Consider the following 16,748-nt stretch of genomic DNA (forward strand, 5'->3'; position numbering starts at 1 on the left):
ACCTCCGGTGCGCTTTCCAGGTTACCCCATCAGGTGCCCATAACCTCACAGTGCCACGCTCACTCCCGTGAAGTTGGTTCCACTCTGGTCTCTCTTCTTGAACTTTTTAGAACCTTCTCCATCTCGCACAGCTGCGTATCTGCACCCGAACATCCTCCAGGCCCTCAGTCAAATGCAGAACCCGGCCTCTCGACTTCTACTAGGTTGCACTTGGTCCCTCCTCCTAACAACGCAGGAGATGTGGAGACACAGTTCAGTCCCTGGGCTGGGAAGATCCCCTGAAGGAGGGCATGGCAACCCACTCCAGTATTGTTGTCTGGAAAATCCCATGGACAGAGGGGCCTGGCAGGCTACAGTCCATGGGGTCACAAAAGAGTTGGACACAACTGAAGTGACTTACCACACACGCATCTGGATGGGCTCCAGGTAGGAAAGGCTGGCTTAACCCTTTAGCAGCCCAAGAGGTGGAACCACGAGTGTGTCTACTTCATAAGTGAGGAGACTGAGGCTTCTGGGGGCGGGGGGAGGTGGAATAACGACACAGCCTCCGGTGACAGAAGCGAACCTGAACTCCTGATACGTGACCCACATCCAGCAGCCCTCCCAGCGCTTGCTGAGGGCCCCTTCCTGAGGTCCCCACAGCTACGACAACATCCACTCCAGGGACCAGGAGCTGGGACAAACCTCCCCGTAACCACTTTGTGCAACGCTGCTAGAAACAGCAGAGCTGCAGGCCTGAGGGCCCAGCCCGCCCTGAGTCAGTCCCGCCGTGGGCTCGTGGGCTCCAGTCCTCCACCCGGACAGAGGATTAAGGGCACCCAGTGACCAGTGGCACAGCCCAGCACACGCTGGCAATGGCCAGTCCTGTGCCAGCTGTGGAGTGTTGGAAACCCAAATCACATTCCAGGGTCTCTCATCCAGCCGTGCACCCTGGAGCTGGTCGCAAGAGGTGTGTCCCGCATGTCAGAGGCCATGGTGGTGGGGGGGATGCTCTGCAGTGGGAGAGCCAAGACGGTGGGGTCATCGTGACTGTGATGAGAAGCCTAGGATTTGACTCCAGAAGAAATGAGAAGTGACTCAAACTAGCCCATCCACAGGGAGCCTGAGAAACCTAGTTGACCCTACCCCACTTGCCACACACGAGTGGCCTCTGCAGCAACGGTTGCCTGGTCCCTGGTCCGCGGGTGTGAGCGCCTGTGTGCCCTGCTGGCAGCCTGCTCTGGTTTGGAGCTGTAAGTAACAAAGAGTCTGCCTTTCATCTATCTGGAGACCTTTGTGCTGGGCACCATCAAAGGGACCTTTAAGTCTCAGAGAACAATTGGTGCTGTGAGCAGGATGGCGTGGCCGTGACCGCTGGCCCTTGGACAGCTCTGTAGGGAGACCACTCTCGATTTATTTGTTGGTTCTAGTCCACGGTGAGAGGAGAGGGCTTGAGACAGAGCTGGGGCTCCTGGGTCGGGCTTGCTGCTGCTCCGTGACTGCGACTCTCCCCTCGCCTGAGCATCCTCAGCGCGAGAATGTCCACGTGAAGGGTGCTCGCTGGCCGAGCACCAGGACCGCACGTGCCTTCAGGCGGCCCTCTCTAGAGCCACAGGGGAGATGTGGCTGATCGAGCAGCACTCTCTGTGTTGGTCGTTCCTCTGTCTCCAGAAGAACCTGCATTTATCCAGAACCTCATCCTATCTCCAGAGTCATTTGTTTTAAGTAGTCCTTTGGGGCAGGACCCTGATTTCTCTGTTTCGGGCGATTCCCGAGGAAGGAGGTGTTGGTTGGACACCGCCCCCCCAAGGTAGAGAAACGATCCTCGTCTCACTGTGCATGCTGCTCGGGTGCTTTATGGCTGCGTAACTCACCGTGGGATTCACATTAAAGGGCTCAGTTGCAATAGAGCTTTGTTTTGAACACTCTCTTGACCCACTTTTGAGGCTGCGGTTGGAGGCTTGTCATTTCCCTTTCTTGAGCAGCTGATCAAGTCCACACTCCAGCCACTTCCCTTATCAGGCTCTGCTTCATGGCCGTGACCAGGTGCCACTCGTACGGGACAACCAGGGGTAGGCCCTAGGCCCTGGGGTTTATAATGCCAAGTCATTCAGATTAGCCAGTCCATGGGGAGCCTGTGAAATCTAGTTAGCCCCACCCCACTTGCCACACCCAGGCTGCTCCCCACAGCTCCAGCTGCCTGTTTTTCTACCCCTAGGTGCTGGGTCCCCCAGACTGGCCCTGCCTGGAGGCCTTCTCCCACCTGGAGCTGTAAGTAACAAAAAATTCTGCTTTTCATCTACCCGAGTGTGTGTGTGTGTGTGTGTGTGTGCACGTGTGCATCCAAGTGTTGTGTCCACTCTCAAAAGAATCTTTAAGGACTTCCCTGGTGGTCCAGTGGCCAAGACTCTGTGCCCTCAATGCAGGGGGCCCAGGTTTGAATCCTAGTCAGGGAACTAGATCCCACATGTCTGCAACTGAGAGTTTGCATGCCACAGCCAAAAATCCTGCATGCCCCAACAAAGACTGAAGCTCCCATGTGCCTCAGTTAAGACTCAGCACAGCCAAATAAATAAATACTAAAAAAGAATCTTTAAATCTTGTACAACACCAGCAGACCAAACCTTCTCTGGCTCAGGAAAGGCTGGGAAGCGCTAAGCCTGAGCGGGTGTCACGGAGCTTTCAGGGACCTGGGACCTGACCGAAATCTGGGTCTTAAGCAAAGAAGAAGGTGCGTGGGGGTGAATGCGTGCAGGCTGCCTCCAGGGGCAGCCCTAAAGGACAAAGGAAGTTGCTGCCCACTCGCATCTATTCCCCTGCTTGTCCTGGGTCAGAACCACCAGAGAGACACCATGACAGCCAGGAAGACGGATCATTCATTCACTCCCTCACTTATCCACACGCTTGGTCATTCACGCATTGACTCAGTACTTGTTCATCAAACGTACACTTTAGGCCTTAAGGATAGAAAGATGATTAGGATTGCTCCTTCCTTGAAAAGCTCCTAGACCTGTTCCATGGGTAATAAATTAATTACTGTGGGAGACATAAGGTGCCAGGAGAACCCTGGGAAGAAGCCGGCCTTAGAGTGCAGGAAGGAGAGGTGGTGGGGCCACACAGGTGTGTACCTGGAGTCGAGATGCACCAATTAGAGAAGAAGCAGAAGGTGAATGCACAGATACACACAGGGCAGGGAAGTTTCTCGCCACCTGTGAGCATCACATCAGACATCACTTCAAGGGCAAAATGAGAGCCTGTGGATGGAATTCTGGCTGATCTCCAAAGATGAGGAAATGTACATCAACAGAGAAAATGAGGATGCCGATGGGAGATTTTAGAAAGCAGGGTAGCCTCATGTAGGCAGCACACATCATAACCCAGACTTCAGATGTTTCAGATAGTGGCACTTCCGGATCCTGTTCAGAGGCCCAAGGTTTCCAGCCCAGGGCGCGGCTGCAAGCACTTGCTCTAAGGCAGCTCCAGCATTGATTGCGTTAACTGCAGACTAATTCGCGCGTGTGCGTGTGTGTGTGTGTGTGTGTGTGTTAATCACTCAGTCATGTCCAGCTCTTTGCAACCCCATGGACTGTAGCCCATCAGGTTCCTCCATCCATGGGATTCTCCAGGCAAGAATACTGGAGTGGGCTGCCATTCCCTGCTTCAGGGGATCTTCCCAACCTAAGGACTGAACCCAGTTTTCCTGCTTTGCAGCCAGATTCTTTACCATCTGAGTCACTGGGGAAGCCCAGTTCTCATGTGTAGAAACATGAATGACCAGCGATGCTTTGTGAATTAGGCTGGCTTCTCAAAGGATCTCACCATGTTACCTGCTGAGATTCCTTTACTCACTCAGCAAGTATTACTGAGGGCCCCCTCCATGCCAGCGGTGTTGCAGGCTTGGAGAACAAGGCAGGCATCCCAGAGGGCAAATGTTCATTAAACAAGTAATTAGTAATGCATGCATGCTAAGTCACTTCAGTCATGTCCAACTCTTTTTGACCCCATGGACTGTAGCCCACCAGGCTCCTCTGTCCATGAGATTATCCCGGCAAGAAGGCTGAAGTGGGGTGCCATTCTCTTCTCCAGGGGTCTTCCCGACCCAGGGATCGAGCCCACATCTCCTGCAGCTCCTGCTTTGGCAGGTGGATTATTTGAGCCACTGGGGAAGCCCTGTAAATAGTAATCGTATTCATTAAACCAGTAATTTTATTTTTGAAAGATTTTTTTCATGTGTACCATTTTTTTAAAGTCTTTATTGAATTTATTACAATATTGCTCCTGTTTCATGCTTTTTTTTTTTTTTCTGGCCCCTTGGCATGTGGGATCTTAACTCTCTGACCAGGGAGCAAACCCACAGCCCCTGCACTGGAAGGTGAAGTCTTAACATCTGGATGGCCAGGGAAGAAGTGGCTGATCTTCAACTGAAGAAAGTGCCATGAGAAATGATGCGGGGGAAAAATAAGTGAAGTGGGGAGGCGGGTTTGTCAGGGAAGGTCTCTGAGAGATCAGGTGCCTGAGCCCCCCAGGAAAAAGTGATCAGGTGGGGAGAGCACACAGGCCCGGACGTGGCAACATACCTCCTCTGCTCAAGGAGTGGAAAGAAGGGTGGTGAGACCCTGAGATGAGGGTGGGGTGGGCAGGGCAGCTGGGCGGCACTGGGGAGGAGAGCCCACCAGAAGGCTGTAAGCGCAGGCTCGATGTGCCCTGAGCATGGCTGGAGAAAACCACCTCCAGACCTGCACGGAGGCCACATCGTGGCAGTGGCGACGGAGTCCTCGGGCTCGGACCAGGGTGGTGGGGGAAAGGGAGAAAAAGGACCGAGGGTCTCCATGGGCTCTGGTGTCAGGATGATGAGCAGGAAGTCAAGCTGCCCAGGGGATGTCCACAGACCCGGCGTTCCACCAGGAGAGCAGTGCCTTCTGGCTTCAGTCTCACTTCTGCTTTCTAGGGCTCTACATGCCCTCCACCCATTTATGCAGTGGTCCTGCCCTGCCTGCATGCCCCACCCAAAGCTGAGGGTTCTACAGTTTGTTCAAGGGCCGAGCTCTCTTCTCTGCATTGTCAGCTCTGTCCATCAGGCCACAGCTGATAAAAACAAAACCCAAATTGTTACTTTTCCCTGGTGGATGCCAGAGAAGGCAATGGCACCCCACTACAGTACTCTTGCCTGGAAAATCCCATGGATGGAGAAGCCTGGAAGGCTGCAGTCCATGGGGTTGCTGAGGGTCAGACACGACTGAGCGACTTCACTTTCACTTTTCACTTTCACGCATTGGAGAAGGAAATGGCAGCCCACTCCAGTGTTCTTGCCTGGAGAATCCCAGGGGCAGGGCATCCTGGTGGGCTGCCGTCTATGGGGTCACAGAGAGTCAGACACGACTGAAGCGACTTGGCAGCAGCAGCAGTGGATACATTGGCAGACAGAATCCAGGACCAGGAGCCAAGATTACATACATCTTCCCTTCTGGCCCCAGCCTGTGGGCTTTTGAACCAAGAGTTGTGAAGTTTTTAGTGGCCAGTCACCAGACCGCCTCCTGCTTTCCAATGCAGGGAGAAGTTGGTGGCCACAAAGACCACAACACAGTGGAAATGATGCATCGGCACAGGGGCAAAGCAATCAATGGGAGAAAGCAGTAAATTACTCCACATTCACTCACTTAGGACGCTCAGTCGTGTCCGACTCTGTGCGACCCCATGGACCGTAGCCCACCGGGCTCCTCTGTTCATGGAATTTTCCAGGCAAGAATACTAGAGTGGGTTGCCGTTTCCTCCTCTAGGGGATCTTCCTGACCCAGGGATTGAGCCCACGTCTCTTACATGCCCTGCACTGGCGGGCAGCTTCTTTACCACTAGTGCCACCTAAATTACTCCAGTGTGTGTGTGTGTTAGTCTCTCAGTCGTGTCCATTCTTTGCAACCCCATGGACTGTAGCCCGCCAGGCTCCTCTGTCCATGGATTCTCCAGGCAACAATACTGGAATGAGTTACCATTTCCTTCTCCAAGGGGATCTTCCTGACTCAGGGATTGAACCTGGGTTTCCCGCATTGCAGGCAGAATCTTTACTGTCTGAGCCACCAGGGAAGCCCCAAATAACTCTGCTGCTGCTGCTGCTGCTGCTGCTGCTAAGTCACTTCAGTTGTGCCTGACTCTGTGTGACCCCATAGACTGCAGCCCACCAGGCTCCCCCATCCCTGGGATTCTCCAGGCAAGAACACTGGAGTGGGATGCCATTTCCTTCTCCAATGCATGAAAGTGAGAAGTGAAAGTGAAGTTTCTCAGTCGTGTCCGACTCTTAGCGACCCCATGGACTGTAGCCCACCAGGCTCCTCCGTCCATGGCATTTTCCAGGCAAGAGTACTGGAGTGGGGAGCGACTGCCTTCTCCGCTAAATTACTCTAACACTGTATTAATTAACACAAGTATAGTAGACCTTGAAACCCATGAGAAAAAAAATGGGGTGACATGTGTGATATGGTGACCTTACTCCAGGGCTTCCCCAGTGGCTCAGTAGTAAAAAAAAAAAAAACCCACCTATCAATGCAGGAGACAAAAGAGACCTGAGTTCGATCCCTGGGTCAGGAAGATCCCCTGGAGAAGGGAATGGCTACCCACTCCAGTATTCTTGCCTGGAGAATCCTATGGACAGAGACGTCTGTCTCAAAGAGACGGACACGACTGAGCAACTAACCCACACATGGTTAGAAAAGTGTTTCCTTTTAAGTTGTTTAAATAAACCATTCTTTTTATTTTATTGATTAGTTCAAATGAAACTCAAAAGGTTCAGAAGGGTGAATGGATAAAAATAAGTTTCTTTTCACATCTCTCCCTCAACCACCCAGCTGACCTCGCAGGAGGCAACCATTACTACCAGGGCCTTGTGCACACGTCCCAGATATCACAGTCACTAAAAGCAGGTGCAAGACAGTGGGGAAAGGCCAGACAACACTGGGTGTGGCTGGGACAATGACCCATCATACGGAAAGAGGAAATTGGCTTTCTACCTGCACCATGCATAAACGTCACTTCTAGATGGATTAAAATCGTAAATGAAAAAAGGAAAAACCATAATCAGGATAGGGATGAATTTCTTGAAACACAGAAAACATGAACCATGAGGGAGAAGGCTGAGAAAGTCTATCCACTTCATTAAAAACAAGCAAACTGGGCTTTCCGGGTGGTGCAGTGGATGAGATGCTGCCTGCCGATGCAGGGGACACAGGTTCGATCCCTCATCCAGGAAGAGTCCGCAGCCCGCGGAGCAACTATTGAAGCTGAGCTCTAGAGCCCGGGCACCACAACTACTGAACCGCATGTGCCTAGAGCCTGGGTTCTGCCACAAGAGAAGCCCAAGCACCGCACAACGAAGAGGAGCCCCCACTCGCCGCAAACAGAGAAAGCCGGCGAGCAGCAACGAAGTCCCAGTACAGCCAGAAATAACAAATAAAAGCTTCTGTTAGTCAAAAGGCAAGTCCTAGTCTGCGGAAAGACATTCACAAAGAATAAAACTGACCCAGGACTAATACTTGAAAATACAAAAAACAAAAAACCACCTACAAATACCTTCTCAGACCTACTAGTTTGGCAAAATTTAAAGAGTTTGAGAATGCTAGGTCTTGAAGACAGGAAGTTACAGGATTGCTACTCTGGGGGAGAGCCACATCAACAAAACAAAGAGGGAGAAAACCATATGATCATCCCAATCGATGCAGAAAAAGCATTTGACAAAATTCAACAACCTCCACGGTAAGAACACTTGACAAATTAGGAATTAAGGGAAACTATGGCAACATGATAAAAGCACGTATGACAAATCCATGATGAACATCATACTCAGTGTGAGATGCTAAAGGTGTATCCTCTAAGACCAGGAACAAGGTGAGCTGCCCACTTGCACCACTTCTCTTCAACATAGGACTGGAAGTTCTAGCAAGATCATTAGGCAAGAGGTAGAAACAAAAAGCATTCGAACTGCAAAGGAGGAAGTAAAATTGTCTCTGTTTGTAAACAGTCTGATCTTACATGTAGAAAACCCTAAATATCCCACCAAAAAAAAAAAAGGGCACCAGAAAACTATTAAAACTAATATAGAATGTAAAATGGTTCAAAGTGAAATTGAAGTCGCTCAGTTGTGTCCGACTCTTTGCGACCCCATGGACAGTATAGCCTATCAGGCTCTTCTGTGCATGGGATTTTCCAGGCAAGAGTGCTGGAGTGGATTGCTATTTCCTTCTCCAGGGAGTCTTCCCATTTTACAAGAAAAACAGTATAGTGGATTCCTCAAACAGAATGAAAGTGACCACATGACCCAGCAATTCCACTTCTAGGCATACATCAGAATTGAAAGCAGGGTCTTGGGAAGATAAGTGTACACTCCTGTTCATAGCAGCATTCTTCACAGACGCTAGATGTGGAAGCAACCCAAGTGTTCATTTAAGAATAAACAAAATGTGCTACACATTAATACATACAGTGGAATAAACATTATTCAGCCTTTAAAAAGGAAGGAAATTCTGACACAAGCTACAACATGGATGAGCCTTAAGGACAATATGCTAAGTGAAATAAGCCAGTCACTAAAAGACAAAATACTGTATAATTTGAGTTATATGAATTTGAGGCATTTAGAGTAGTCAAATTCATAAAAAGAGTAAGTCTGATGGTGACTGCCAGGGGCTGGGGATAAGAGGGGTGGGAAGTTATTGCTCAGCAGGTTAAGGAACAGCAGTTTGTGAATGGACTTAGTACCACTGAACTGCACACTCAAAAAATGGTTAAGATGGCAAATTTTATGTGACGTGTATTTTACCACAATTTTTAAAATTGTTTTCTAAGTAGCAATTTTGTTGGGTGATTAATGATAGAACGTATGCAGAATAGTGAGCCCAGGAAATTAGCTGAGCTGATCCCTCCTGGTTCGAACAACTAGGGCCGTGCACACCCATGCTGTGTCACCAACTGTGTGAGCTACCATAGATCTCTGGAGAGGGACAGAGAGACGGTGACGTGGCGGGGCCTGGGCTGGTTTGGAGGAGGGGCCTGGGGGCAGGGAGGGGCTCCTGCAGATGGGGCGGGGGCAGGAAAAGAGTGAGGAGAACGCGGGGGTGGGGAGCCCAGGGGAAGGAGAGGGGAGGGTGGTCACGCTTGCCCTCGCCACCTCCATGGGCCAGGTCTCAGACACTAGCTGGATGCAGGTGTGCGGAGGGGGAGAGAACCCAGGCCCTCTGAGCTGGACCTGAGGCCTGAACTTTTCATGGGGGAGAAATAGAACCTTCTGGGCTGAAGGCAGCTGCTCAGAACCCCAGTGACCAAGGCTGACCCCAGACTGAGCCTGAAGGGGCTGCTGCCTCTGTACATACTTCTGGGCTGGGTGGGTCTCACTCACCCCACAGTCCCAGGAGGCCACCAAGGGTGGAACATCCACAGCAGGCTGGCTGGGTGACTGGTGGGGAGAGGGAAGGGAGGATCTGCCCACTGCAGCCCTGGGGGCGGGGGAGAGCGCCTGGTTCACGTCCTGATGAGACGCCAGCTGACAGCATAGTGGGCATCACGGGGTGAGCCACGGGGGAAGCACGTCCATCAAGGATGGGTTTCTCCTGGGCTGAGAGATTTTGTTTGCTCATGGAAATTTTAGTTTCTTTTTGAACCTGTTTCCTTCCCTGGGGTTGCAAGGCCAGGAGGACCCCTTTTAGGAACACAAAGTTAGGCGGTGGTGGTGCCCATGGATCACCCTTTGGTTTAGGTCTCAGAGGTCGGTGTGGATGGACTTCCATAGCTTTGGCATCTTCTGAGTTACAGGAATTCACGGCTGGCGTTTCCCAAGTGACGAGTACAGAAACCCCCGCTTGCAGAAAGAGGAAGGGACAAAAACAGCCTCAGGCACCGGAGGTGACTGCCAGGAACAGAGGTGGGGCTGCAGGTATGTGAGTAACAGCCAGAATGTTCTCTAATGGAATCTGGGTCCAGTAAGGGAGAGAACGTCTCCGCTGAGAATGAAGGTGTGTGAGAGGGCACGCAGGTGACAGTGACCCATCCCAGCGGACGCTGGTGAGTGTCGGTTCATTCGGGCTTCCAAGTTCCGAAGTTGACCACGTGGCAGGCACCACAAAGGGCACACGACACCCATTATCTCGTTTAATTCACAAATATCCCTGTGGGAGGGGATTACTCTCATTCTGTAGACAAGCAAATCAAGACCCAGAAATCAAGTCGTTCCTCTGAAGTTGCTCAGTGAGTAAACAGAAGAGTTTTTCAACCCAGATATACCAAACTCACTCTCAACAAGCTGAGGGTTCTCCAAGGTGTCTGGTTAGATGCCTGTTTTATGTTCAAGGTGGGACCAGAGAGAGGGCCATAACTGTGATAAAATTAGGGGATGCAACCCTGACGCACTATGTGGCTGTTTTTCCTTTTTTTTGACTGTGGTGGGTCTTCTTTGCCTCACGCGGGCTTTCTCTAGCTGTGCTGAGCGGGGCTACCCTTTGTTGCAGTGCACGGGTTTCTCACTGAGGTGCCTTCTCTTGTTGCAGAACATGGGCTCTAGGCACGCAGGCTTCAGTAGCTGCAGCATGCAGGCTCAGCAGTTGTGACCCAAGGGTTTTAGAGCACGGCCTCAGTAGCTCTGGTATGCTGGCTTAGTTGCTCCAAGGCATGTGGGATCTTTTCAGAGCAGGGATTGAACCAGTGTCCCTTGAATTGCAAGCTGGATTCTTAACCACTGGACCACCAGTGGGGCCTGTATGTGGCTGTTTTTGTGGACGATGCTCTGCAGAAGAGAAAGCCAGGGGCCACAGTTCGGAACAACCAGGTTTCTGGATAGTAATGTGAATGATCAGGTCCTTTTTGCAGGAAGGAAACTCGGGGCAAGGGGACTGCGACACCAGCCCAGGCAAGCAGAGAGCAGAGCTGCTCATCAACAGGGACCCCACGGCTCCCTGCCCGCGGCCTCAGAGGCGCAGCTGTCTCTGCCTAGCCACACTTCTAGCCTGCTAGCTAGAGGGCGGGGAATGTGAGGGCAGAGAGAAGGAAGATGGCGTTTCCAAAAGTGGGGAGCTCTGAGGTTCAAGGTCTCCTGCCCCCAGCTGGCTGGGCTTCAGGCACCAGCTCCTGGTGGGGCAGAATGCAGAGCCTCCCCAGGTCAGCAGGCTGGAGCCAAGATGCTTTCCTGAATGGGATTTCCAACGACAAGCTCTCTGTTCCTTGTCCGTGCATGCATGCTCAGTCATGTCCTACTCTTTGCAACCCCATGGACTGTAGTCCGCCAGCCTCCTCTGTCCATGTGATTCTCCAGGCAAGAATACTTGAGTGGGCTGGCATTTCCTCCTCCAGGGGATCTTCCCAACCTAGGGATGGAACCCAGGTCTCCTGCACTGCAGGCGGATTCTTTACCACTGTGCCACTTTGGAAGTCCCCTGCTCCATGTCCACTATTCATGAAAAACTGACATCTCTCTCCTCCCCTCAGCCTCCCCATTCCCTTACCCATCAATCTTGTCCCCAGAGGGATCCACTGTGAAAAGTGTGGCTTCTGTCCTATGAGGGAATCATTTATCTACATATTTACAAATTGATATTTTCTTAAAAGAAGATTGCGTGCAGTGTACTGACCGGCAGCCTCCCCATTTCATCTCCTAATGGTGGGCTTTCCTGGCTCCTCAGTCTGCACGTGGATGCCTAGTGTCCTTCTCCGGCACAGATGGCATGGCATCCCACAGTGCAGACACAGACCTTGTGGGCCCGGGTGCTGAGTGGATATAGTCACAGGCCTTCTTAAGAATGGGTTTCGCACAGAGTTGCTCCTTCCCATCAACTAACCAGAGGTGGGGAGAGGGGAGCTGGGGAGGTGACATCTTGCCCCAGAGGACCTGGTAATCCCAGGACTCTGGTCCCTCTGATGTTTATGGGATTTATAGGAGATGACGGACCCGAGGGGTGATGGGGCTAGGGGATTGACAGTTGGGAAATGGATGAGGTCTAGAAAGTCTTTTGTCTAGGAGGGGTGGGCGTGTGAGGCTACAGGGTCTGAAACACCTCCCATGGTGCAATGGTAGCTCCGCATAGTCAGGCCTGCTGCCCTCAAAGAGCTGAGCTGCAGCCTCCTTCTAGGGGCTGAGGTGCTATCCACTCCAGGCAGCCAGGCTGTCCTGCAAACCTCTGGGTGCAGCTCTCTGGAGCCTCCGTCTTGATCACCCAGGTGAAGCACTGGCAACCCCCCTCCCTTCCTTACAAGAACTCTGCTCTTCTGAGTCACTGACCAAGCAGTGGGGCAGCCAAGAGCCTTTCCTTTCTTTTCTTTAATCCCCAGAGCTGGAAAAACTGGTCTGTTTATAGTGATAGAAATCAACTTACCCAAAGGACACGCTTCCTGGCAAGTCCAGGAGACCAGTGGGACACAGCCACCATGGAGCCTGAAGGGTCCTGGGTTCCCCAGAAGCCCGCTGGCATGTGTAATGTCGCCCTCCTTTCTCACTGCCTTCCCTTCCCCACCCTCCCTCCCTGTCCTTGAACAAGCCGTCACCACTCCTCCCATGCTGCAAGCACTGTGTTAAATACTAGGTATTGAGAGGTGAGGGTCATAGGCTTCCCTACATTGGAGAAGGAAATGGCACCCCACTCCAGTGTTCTTGCCTGGAGAATCCCAGGGACGGGGGAGCCTGGTGGGCTGCCGTCTATGGGGTCGCACAGAGTTGGACACGACAGAAGCGACTTAGCAGCAGCAGCAGCAGCAGCAGTGGTAAAGAATCTGCCTGCTAATGCAGGAGATGTGGGCTTGATCCCTGGGTGGGGAAGATGCCCTAGAGGGGGAAATGGCAACCCGCTCCAGTATTCTTGCCTGGGAAACCCCATAGACAGAGGGGCATGGTGGGCTCCAGTCCATGGGGTCACAAAGAGTTGGACATGACTTAACAACTAAACAACAAAACCAAGGGCTGAATAAATAAGTTCCTGCTACTCTTCAAAAGGACATGCCATTCTTCTGCACTGAGTTTCATAATCTGCTTGGCTGAAGTTTTATGGTTTTATTATGTTTTCTGATTTTATGCTGTCCCAGATCTCCAGGGTCCCTACGCCAATGCATAGAACTACGGGCTGGTCCCTGGACCCCTGTTTTTGTCCCAAGCGCTTGGCACTGACCACGCCTTCCAAGGACTAAAGAGACATGGGCACCTGCTGGACTCCCCTCTCTTCGCTGGAGAACTCTCACTGGCCTTGGCAAAGGCCCTGATGGCTGCCTCACAGGATGCTCCCAGGGACAGCGTGCCCCCCTCCACCTCTCAGGCTCTCGCATCCCTCCCTCCTCAGCCTGGTCACCTGTGCTCAGGCATCGTGGGCATGGTGCTTGGAAGGTGTGTTTGAGACTGACTGAATGAACAGGTCACCAGGTGGAAACTGAAGCTCAGCGAGTTTCTGCCTCTGAGTTTCAGGTCTGCCTCTTCATGAGTCCTAAAAGGTGATGTGCGGGACTTCGCTGGTGGTCCAGTGGCCAAGACTCCGCCTCCCAAATCAGCGGGCCAGGGTTCAACCTCTGGCCAGGAAACTAGATCCCACATGCCACAACTGAAAGAATCCGCACGCCAAAATGAAGACTAAAGATCCTGTGTGCCGTAACTAAGACCTGGACAGCTAAATCAATCAATCAGTATCTTACAAAATAAAACTAAAAATAATGTACAGAGTGAAAACAGTTGCCTTGGTTTGGAAGAGATGGGTGGGGGCATTAGTACAACTTTCCTTACTAATATACATTAGTAAGTGTATTTTTCCCAAGAGAAAACAAATGCAGAGAACAGACAGCAAAAGAGGGCCGACTAGCACAGTAGGTGGGAGGTTAAAGGCTTCCCAGTCAAGTGGTTTCTCTGGGAGTGGGTGACTGGTCGTCCAGAAGAGGTCAGTTTCCACAGGGAGGCCTTAGGAGGAAGCCCATGTAGAAGTGTGAGTCTGAGAGCAAAATGCCTGCGATCAAGGCTGTTCCAGGATGCACCTGTGAAATTCTAATGTTTACTTAATTCTTCAGAGTCTGAAATGCATGCTGTGTGGCAAAGGCTATTTGAGTGAAACCTGGAAGAGACAAGCTTAACAGGGAGCAGCCGGTCCGCCCCAACCTGCTTGGAGGGTGAGTCAGCCTCTGGGGGCCCCCGGCCCAGCCCTCCCTGTGCACTGAGTGTTTCCTGATGTTTTGGGTGACTTAGGCCAGATTCCGGCACAACTCGCTGGGCAGGGGGTGAGCTCTCCTGCAGAGGTGAGAGTCTCGCCCCTCTCCAGGGTGGAGAGATTGAGTTGGATTAGTCTCAGGGCTGGGTTTCCCAGGTGATGCTACGAGTAAATAACCCGCATGCCAATGCAAGAGACATAAGAAACATGGGTTTGATCCCCGGTTCGGGAAAATCCCTGGAGGAGGGCATGGCAATCCACTCTAGTATTCTTGCCTGGAGAATCCCATGGACAAACGAACCTGGGAGGCTACAGTCCATGGGGTTGCAGAGAGTCGGACACGACTGAAGCGACTTAGCACGAGCATGCAGCAGTCTCAGGGCTGAACAGGAGAGAAATGACTCAGCTTAAGTGTGCTTTATGCTCTTTAAATTTTGCCTCTTTCCACCTGAGCCCAGCCTGCCCTTGGCCTTTCCAGCTCTGCCCCAGCAGCCACTCTGCTCCCCACAGAGATCAGACCCTTTCCAGCCTCCAGGACCCATGTATGCCTCTCGCTTGGCCTGGCACACCCGTTTCCCCCTTCCTGCTCAGGCTGTCCTCAGACTCCCCTGTCTTCTTCTGCCAGAACCCATCTGTGCTGTTTCCTTCTGCCCTGGATGCCACAGGTCTCCCCCCTGCTCCCCCAGCAGAGTGGCTCTGACCCCCTCAGGGATTCCCATATCTATCCTGCAACCTCACAGCATGAGGAGCAGGGCCTGACCAAACTCCAGGGCCCAGTGCCTGCTGCTCCTCTGTAGGGAAGGCTGCCTTCTCCCTCCAGGTAACCACTGCTCACCCCTCAAGGGTCCCTTCCTCCACAAGCTCCCTGGACCCCGAGCCCAAGCTAGGCTGGGCTGCTGGTTGCTATTGAGTCTGCCTGCACTCTCCTCCCAGCACCAAACCCTTTACACATTTATCACGCAGTGTTTGATTGACCTCTCTCTCCTGTGCTCTAGGGCAAGCTTCAGAAAGGCAGGGATCCACACCCTTGCCAACATTTGTTGTGTTCTTTTCAGTGATAGCCATTCTGGAAGGTATGAGGTGAGACCTCACCATGGTTTTGATTTGCGTTTCCCTGATTATGTTGAGCATCTTTTCATGCGCCTGTTGGCCATTTCCTCTTTGAAAAAATGTATATTCAATTCTTCAACCCATTTTTAAATTGGTTTTTTTTTATGTTGAGTTATAGGAGCTGTTTAGATAAGTTGGATATTAACTCCTTTTATCATCTGCAAACATTCTTCTCATTGAGTGGTTTGCCTTTTCATTTGTCGTGGTTGCCATGCCTTTCATGGTTGTCTTTGCTGGGCAAAAGCTTTCAAGTTTAATTAGGTCCCATTTGTTTATATTTGCTATTATTTCCTTTGCTTTAGGAGACAGATCCAAAAAATTACTGCTACAATTTCTTTCAAAGAATGTTCTGCCTATGTTTTCCTTAGGAGTTTTATGGTTTCTTATCTTACATTTAGGTCTTTGATCCCTTTTGAGTTCTGTATGTGGTATAGTAGAATGTACTAACTTCATTCTTGTATATATGGCTGTCCAGTTTTCCTAGTACCACTTACTGAAGAGACTGTCTTTTCTCCATTGTATATTCTTGCTCCCTTCATCCCAGATTAATTGACCGCAAGTGCATGGGTTTGTTTCTGGGCTCTCTAGTCTGTTCCATTGATCTGTGTGCCTGTTTTTGTGCCAGCACCGTACTATTTTAATGACTAGCTTTGTAGTATAGTCTGAAGTCAGGATGAGTGATTCCTCCAGCTCTGTTCTTTCTCAAGATTATTTTGGTTATTCAGGGTCTTTTGTGTTTTAGTACACATTTCAAAATTATTTGCTCTAGTTCTGCAAAAAATGTCATTAGTATTTTGATAGGGGTTGTATTGAATCTTTAACAATATTAATACTTCCAATTCATGTTGGCAAGGATGTGAAGAAAACAGAAGCCCCGTACACCGTTGATGGGAATGTAAATTGATGATGCAGCCACTTTGGAAAATAGTACGGAGGTTCTCAATATACTAAAATTGGAACTATCATCTGACCCAGCAATTCCACATCTGGGTATATGTCCAAGAAAACCAAACCACTCCTCTGCAAAGGTACATGCACCCCGATGTTCATAGCAGCATTATTTTCAATCACCAAGGTATAGAAGCAACCTAAATGTCCATCAACAGATGAATGGATAAAGAAGATGTGAGATACACACGTACACACACACATACGCAATGGAATACTACTAAGTCATAAAAAAGAAAAAACTTTTGCCATTTGTAGTAACATGGATGGACTTGGAGGACATTAGACTAAATGAAATGTCAGAGAAAGGCAAATGCTGTGTGATATTCATATATGAAATCTAAAAATATACAACAAACTAGTTAATATAATAAAAAGAGAAGCAGACTCACAGATACAGTTTTCGAGTGTGTGGGTTTTATGCAAGGGACACAGAGGCAGTGGGGACTGTCAGCCGTCGCCAGTCAAGAGGCCCAGTTGCTCTCCTGGGCATGTTCCTTCTCCACTCTGAGCCTGGACGTGGGGTGACACCCGCTGGAAAGGCTCCTTGAGATTAAATGAGGT

General features: G+C 50.8%; 1 long non-coding RNA gene across 2 annotated transcripts; it reads left to right on the forward strand.

Moving 5' to 3' along the window:
- Window positions 1-1,295: 1,295 nt before the first annotated feature.
- Window positions 1,296-13,657, forward strand: LOC123328386. 2 transcript variants are annotated; one of them, XR_006543172.2, is made up of 3 exons: window positions 1,296-2,250; window positions 9,775-9,895; window positions 13,027-13,657. It is a non-coding gene; the product is annotated as an uncharacterized LOC123328386 (long non-coding RNA). The 2 variants fall into 2 exon arrangements; XR_006543171.2 differs by lacking the exon at window positions 1,296-2,250 and having other exon boundaries at window positions 9,108-9,895.
- Window positions 13,658-16,748: the final 3,091 nt, after the last annotated feature.

Source organism: Bubalus bubalis, chromosome 12 (assembly GCF_019923935.1).
Source record: "Bubalus bubalis isolate 160015118507 breed Murrah chromosome 12, NDDB_SH_1, whole genome shotgun sequence".
NCBI classification, from domain to species: Eukaryota; Metazoa; Chordata; class Mammalia; order Artiodactyla; family Bovidae; genus Bubalus; species Bubalus bubalis.